This window comes from Rattus rattus, chromosome 3, assembly GCF_011064425.1.
Source record: "Rattus rattus isolate New Zealand chromosome 3, Rrattus_CSIRO_v1, whole genome shotgun sequence".
Taxonomy (NCBI): Eukaryota; Metazoa; Chordata; class Mammalia; order Rodentia; family Muridae; genus Rattus; species Rattus rattus.
The window spans coordinates 165,254,069-165,261,064 of NC_046156.1; the positions used below are offsets into that span (position 1 = coordinate 165,254,069).

At 41.7% G+C, this 6,996-nt stretch overlaps 1 pseudogene; it reads right to left on the reverse strand.

Annotated features, from left to right (window-relative positions):
- Positions 1-2,177: 2,177 nt before the first annotated feature.
- LOC116895988 lies at positions 2,178-5,346 on the reverse strand (annotated as a pseudogene).
- Between the last annotated feature and the right edge of the window lie 1,650 nt (positions 5,347-6,996).

Sequence of the window (6,996 nt, forward strand, 5' to 3'; positions counted from 1 at the left end):
TAAATATGTCTGTACTCACAAATATAATAAGTACTAAGAAGGCATATCTGAAAGTTCAGTGAAGTGAGTCACCAAGATATGAACATATTCTCAGACGCAACATACCAACAGTGCTATGACATAGAGAATTTATAAAAACTTTGTCATATAAAATGAATAATCCTGGTCTTGATTAGATGAAAAGTCCACTAACAGCATTAATTTACAAAGGCTTACCTTCCAGTTAAAATTCTACTAGGGTAAGTTTTACAAAATAAGAATACTTGGAAAATTTAGTTGTTTCCAAGTGATTGACTGTGAAAAATATTTTTACTCAAAAAATAATAATACATGCTAATTTATGTCAGAATGAAATGTCCTACTATACATTTAATTTGGTAAATTAATTATTAACATTAATTATGAGTTTAGGTGAGTCTCATATAAGTGTGAATATTTATTGAAAAACATGTTCAAAGACTGTGTGCATAGGCACAGGGGAAGTTTTCCTGAACAGAACACCAATGAATTCCTTTGTAAAGCTTCATATACTGGCAGGATTTAAGTCAACTTGACACAATCTAGAGCATTTAGAGAGGAAGGAGCCTCAGCTGAGGGAATGTCTCCATGAGATCTGGTTGTATGGCATTTCCTCAATTATTGATCAAAAAAGGAACACCCAGTCCAAGGTGGGTGGTACCATGCCTAGGCTAGAGGTCCTGGCTTCTCTATAAGAAAGCAGGCTGAGCAAGCACGAGAAGCAAGCTGGTAAGCTGTATCCCTCTGTGGCCTCTGCATCATCTTATTCCAGGTTTCAGCCCTACTTAAATTCCTCTCGTGACTTCCCCCAGAGATAAACTATGATCAGGAAGTGTAAGCCTAATACACCTTTTTCACCCCAATTTGCTTTTCAGTTATGGTGTTTTGCTGCACCATTAGAAACCCTAACTAAGACATATCACAAAGTAAAATAGGAGCTGAGCCCCAACACTTCCTAAGGAAATAATAAGAGGTAAAGCTGTTGGAAGTAGGATGTATCATTTTCTTCATGTTGTTTTTATTTGCTCTATGAAACAACCTCTCGTCCATGCTCAAGAAATCTGTCAGTCTCAGAGACAGAATCTACAAAACTGTAAAAAAATAAAATAAAAACACATATAATAGATGTAGCAGTCACAGAAAGAGAGAAAATAGTTTGTATGAAGGAATGATACACAACTGCAACCATTTTTTTGGAGCAGAAGTTAGTTTATACCAACACAGGATTAATTTAAACCCCTAATAAACACTTATTATATAAATAGATTTCAGTAGTTGGTCCATTCTAAGCATTGTTCTACATATTTGATTAATAAATTTGGAAAACATTTTGTTAAATTCTCTCTCTCTCCCTCCCTCTCTCTCTCTCTCTCTTTCTCTCTCTCTCTCTCTCTCTCTCTCTCTCTCTCTCTCTCTCTCTCTCTCTCTCTCTCTGAGACCTAGTTCAGATATTTTTTTAATAGTTTGTCAGAAAAGACAAATCCCTAGAGTAGGACCAGACTTAAAGCAGAAGCCTCTGCTGTGCACAGACATTATGTTGTGCACTATGTGCATTATGTTATGCTGCACAGGCATTATGTTGTGCATATGTGCATTATGTTATGCTGTGCACCAGGCTTATGCTGGACAGGGGTCACTTCTATTTCCACATTAAGATTTGTTGGAAGGGGGACCATGACAAATGACAAAAGGATCAGTTTTTCAAAAACAAGAGTAAAGGGAAAAACATAATGATTTACAGGAAGTGAGTTAAGTCGTGATTCTTCATTGGTACTGAGGCAACCCCCAACCACCAGTCCTTCAGTGGCATACCCAGCAGCCCACTGTATTGGGGCAACAGGGAAGTTCTGAAGGCCGAAGGGTGGGGGTGGGCCTACTTGGCTATACTCAGGGTGTCCATACCACCGGGAAAGCACACTTGTATGCTACCTGTAGTCACAGCCCAGCTCTTCCAGGCTTTTATCACATCTACAAATACATTCATAAATACATTACATACTATAGTGGGTCTGGGATTCAGGCTTCCCACGGAGGCTCAGCTAACAGAGATATGTCTCAAAATTCTAGGAAGGGCACCAGGTTCCCAAAAATGTGCTGCATGTGTTCATTCCTGCCCAGATTATGCCCTGTCCAAAAACCCACCCTCTCCTTTTCAGGTTCTAGTTTGTCCAGTACGAAGAGTTGCTGTAGGTGGGTTTGGAGGCTTGAGATTTGAGCTTCAGGAAGGTGGTCAGGCTGCGCCGACCAGACACATTCTGAGAAGGAAGAGGAGAAAGGGCTATAAAGGCCGTAACAGAACCCCAGGCCCAAAGTGGGAAGGTTGCCTCCATCACTTCGCTCACTGTGGCGTCCTACAGTATGTGGTGGTTCAGCAGCTGGGAATGGGGTGGCTGTTGGCTGGCATGATATGCAGGATCGGTGCAGGTGAGTTACCAGGGGCTGCTCCAGGAGCCAGGGGCCCAGTGGAGCCCAAGGCAGAGGGCAGGCTGAAAGGTGGAGGACTCCCTGAATGAAATCCCTGCTTGTCAAAAGTTGTCATGTTGTAAACAGAACCAGTCGTATCACGTAATCCAGTGCTTCAAGATACGGACACTCCTTTGCCAGGCCCAGAACCAGTCGATTTGTTTGGTGCCTGAGATGCTCCATCATAGCCAGCCTTGCTGTAGTCTACCGCCACTGTCCCCTCGGTCAAATCATCATAACCTGTGCTGAAAGTATGCTGCTATAGCCACTGGCCTGCTGTAAAAGGGTCGGTGGAGTGCTGACAGTCACACCGTGCTGCTTTGCTGAGGTTGGAGGGACAGACATAGTGGACCCATGATGGAAGGCACTGGGCACGCCTGTGTAGTAGGGGAAGCCGGTATAGCTGTAGCCAGGTGGCAGAGCAGGCCTCAGAAAGGGCTGCTGGTCTGTGTGGTGGGTGTGAGATCCACTCTACTGTGCCTGAGGAGGTATCCTTGGAGGTGCAGGAGATGCAGAGTCTCCTCAGCCAAACTTTGTGACGTCACCTGAATATGGATTATTAGCTAGCTTCCCATCTCAGCTGGCGAGGGCTGTGGGTGCTGCATAGTAATTCATCGACAGCCGTCACTGCAGCAACGGGAGCTCATCATAACTGTAGATGGGGATAAGCAGGAAGCTGCCCTCCAGGGCCCACAAAGACCGCAGAAGTCCGGTGTAGTAGGCAGGGCTGGATAGGGAGCTCACAGACCGGAGGGCAGAAAGATCTGCCTTCTTTGGAGCTGAAATGGATAAAGTAGTGTCTACTGTGTACTGACTTCGGTCACCACCATGCCTGTTAGCAACAGAGCCTGGAGTTGAGTCTAGTGGGCTTGCAGGGCTTTGGTCTGCAATCCTGGTATTGCAGAACTCCGGTCTGTAAGAGGAAGAAGCGGTTATCTGAGTAGTGGAGCTCAAGGACGAGCTGGTCAGAGAGGAAAAGCTAATGACTGAGGTTGCGAAGGTGGGGCTCTATACAACTCTGGTCATCCAATCAGAAAAGTGGCATTTAAGGGCTCGCTTAAATAATTCGGGTACAAGCTGATAGGAATCTGATTACTATTTTCACAGGCTGAAGCTTGTTGATCCAAACTCAGAAAGAGATGGCTCTGATCCAAATCCCAGGGCCCCAAACTGAACATTCAACCCTGAGACATCTGCAGACCCCAGGCATTTCCACTATGGACTCGGGAACCTTAGAAGGTGGAGGTATCGGGTGCTTAGGGAGTTTAATGAGTTCGGGCTGTGGCAAAAGGGCAGATACAGTATTTTCGAAGGCCATGTTAGGAAGCAGCAAAAGTCTGCTGACAGTAGATGGACCATCTCTAGGTGTTGATTCTGAGTGACTTATCTGAGAAGAAAAAGACTCCAAACTAGGAGAAGGAACACTGACTGACTGGGTCTGGTGTCACTGTCGCTGGCTCAACTGGTTGAGAACTGGAGACTGTTCAAGCTGAGATTTGAAGTCCAAATGACTGAGAATTGAGGGCTCAGGCTTGAGGTCCCAAGCAGCAGTGGTAGAGGGGAAGGGGGTGGGGTATCACACTGTCGTGGCAGGAAACGGTCTCAACTTGTTCAAACTCTGGGAGTTGGAGATGTTCACCATTTTTGATAGAGCCAGCTCTCCAATCCTTAGGCAAAGGCAGATTACAAACTCTGAGGACAATATGAGCTGACAGGTGGAGTTTGCAGTCTCTGGTGCCATCACTCTTTGTGCTGAGAATTTATGAAGACAAGGGCTTGGCCAAAGCCCTCCCGCTGGAATCTTTCAAAAGAGTTGACTTCCCCAGCTTGAGAGGGAGGAGGGAGGAGCAGGCTTACGGAGCAAGGCAATCAGATCAATGCTGTACCCAGGCATGAGATGATTCTCTGCTGGAACAGATGAAGCCGTGAATACTATTGTTTCAGAAAGACCTTCACTCCAGTCTTCTGTTGTCCACACTTCCACAGAATTCTTCCAGAAACCTTTAAGTCCAAAAGAACTTTTACTTGGCAGCTCCTACAGAGTGAGGCTTTGCCAGCGCTTCAGGTCCCTTATCTGTACCGTTCTGAGCAGCTTCCCAAACTACCAACTTTGTCCCACAGTCATCTGTAGACATGGACTTTGAATAGTCTGCAGGATTGAATGCCCCCTAGGCTTTGAGCAGAGAACTTTCCTGTCCCTCTTTCCCTGTCCCTTCCAAATCCTCTGCCTCGGGCCACTTGCCTCTCTTCAAAGGCTTGTTTCCCTGGCTGCAATCAGTTCCCTTCTCTTCACCTTTGAAATCTTGGCCTCAGTCGTCACCTCTTCCCTTGTGGTTGTTGTTTCCTGGTGTATGACTTGCTTCTCTCGCTGTTCTCTTCTCTTTGTTTTCTTTGTTTCCTGAGTTTTCTCTTCCAAAATTATTATTCTTCCATCCTACAGTGTCCCATGAGGTGGTGTCAGAATGCCCTTCTAGTGGTATATTGATAGCTTTGTTGACATCTCTGATACAGTCATGTAGAGCCACTGTGCTTTCATCCTGATTTGTTCCCTTCACTTCCATAAGCTGTTTGACTTCAGCTTTAAAATCTGAATCATTCTTTCAAAGACCACTTGAGCAAGCCACATTTGTTCAACCGTTGACTGTACCACTTGTTTCTGTGACTGTGCTGCCTGTGTTGTTGGCGTCTGTGGTTTTTCCCAAGCACTTCCCCAATGATCTTTGTTCACAGAAGTCATCATATGCAGAATATACAAAATGTATGTACAAATTACAAAATTTCTGTCCACAAGCAACTATATCCCTTTGCTAAAACGTCACAAGACCTGGTCTTCAATGCCTTGTCAAAGACTTCTAACAGGCGCATGTGGATTACATCTGGCTATAAAGTAACACATCAAAGCTGCACTTCCGGAGCGACCCACTGCGACTTTCTTTGGATTTGGGACCCGCTGCTGCAGCTACCTTTGCTGTTGCAGCTGCCTCCACTGCTTGGCCTCTTTCAAAGCAGAAGTGGTTGCATGGTTTATAAATTAAACATGTGACCAGAGTATCTTGGAATGAGAACTGTTTGATATGTTTTTAAATTTTAATTCTTCCAAATACTTTTTGAGAATTCTTATGGTCACTTAAATATAATCATGCATTTTTGTTTCAAAAACTTTAAAATTAAAATATTTTTTGGTAAAGTAGAAAATCTAAGTCTAATCTAAAACATAATATTTGCATGACTTAGAACATCTATATATTATAAATATGTAATATATAATATATATATTTAAATTACCTGTTGCTTTCCTTTGTTTATTTCTAGTTGGTAGGATTATTGTCTAGTCACTTGTAATTCAGATACTTCTAATGATGAAACTGAATATTTATGCTTTTAAAATCCATTAACAAAATAAAAGTCCTTCAGATAAAGCCTTATCTGTGTCACATACTTGGACTGACATGAGTGTTAGGGTATAATGTACATATTTTATTAAGTTGAATAACTAGGTTTCCTACCTAGCTCAGTTGTATTTTGTAATCTGACCATTGCTATGGTACTGAGAAAAATAGTGTTGCATAGAAACAAAACCACCACCTAAAAGCTTAATATTAAGTATGATATTATCAAAAATAAAAGAACATTATACACTAGACTACTTATTACAGTGATGACTTCCTGCTATCTGAATCCAATTAGGATTTTAGCCAAAGTCAAAGTAATAGAAAAGTAGTTTCTCTGGTTCTATGAAGCAGGAGTTAATGCATGCCCAATAGTAACAATTATATTTAAAAAATAAAAAAAATACCTAGAGGATATAAACTATTGATTAACCGAACTCCAACAATGCCTGAGCATTCTTACATCTGAAATTCAAATGAAAAGAAAATCTAGATCATTCAACTGTCAGCACTGTGAGTTGCCATGTCAAATTTTGAGACAAGCTACTATTTTTATATACTCTATTAACTTAAAACTTTAGTCTGGTTTTAAAATTAAGGATTAAGGTTTTGACCTGACCTCAACTTAGAGCTAATACTTCCACTTACCTTAACTGAAGGATATTTAAAAAAGAACATCCACTATCAAAGGTACTGTGACAGTACATAATTTTGATATATTTTAAGCTTGAAATTAAAGGAGAAAACAAAAGCATTAGTGGTGTAACAACATTCTAATAAGTTTCAAGCACTATAATATACTGATTAATTTCTGCATTGGATGCTAAATTTCTGGCCTCCTGCTGTTTGAAAAAAAGGATGATGTTTAACTTCTTAAATTAAACATTTTATTTTTTATTAAATTAGAGATCTTTCTTGCGTATTTAGTGCAATTGTGGCTTTTTTTTTTCTGATTCCCCTACTTGCTTCTCTTTGAACCAATGTTGTGGAGGCTAACAGTACTTCCTTCTAATTTTGTGTCAGATAGGGAAATGGAATCCCTCAAAGAGTGCATACAACAATGAACCATTTATAATACACGATCTGTGTGAATGACTAAATCACTAAGACTACCCACCAATAATTA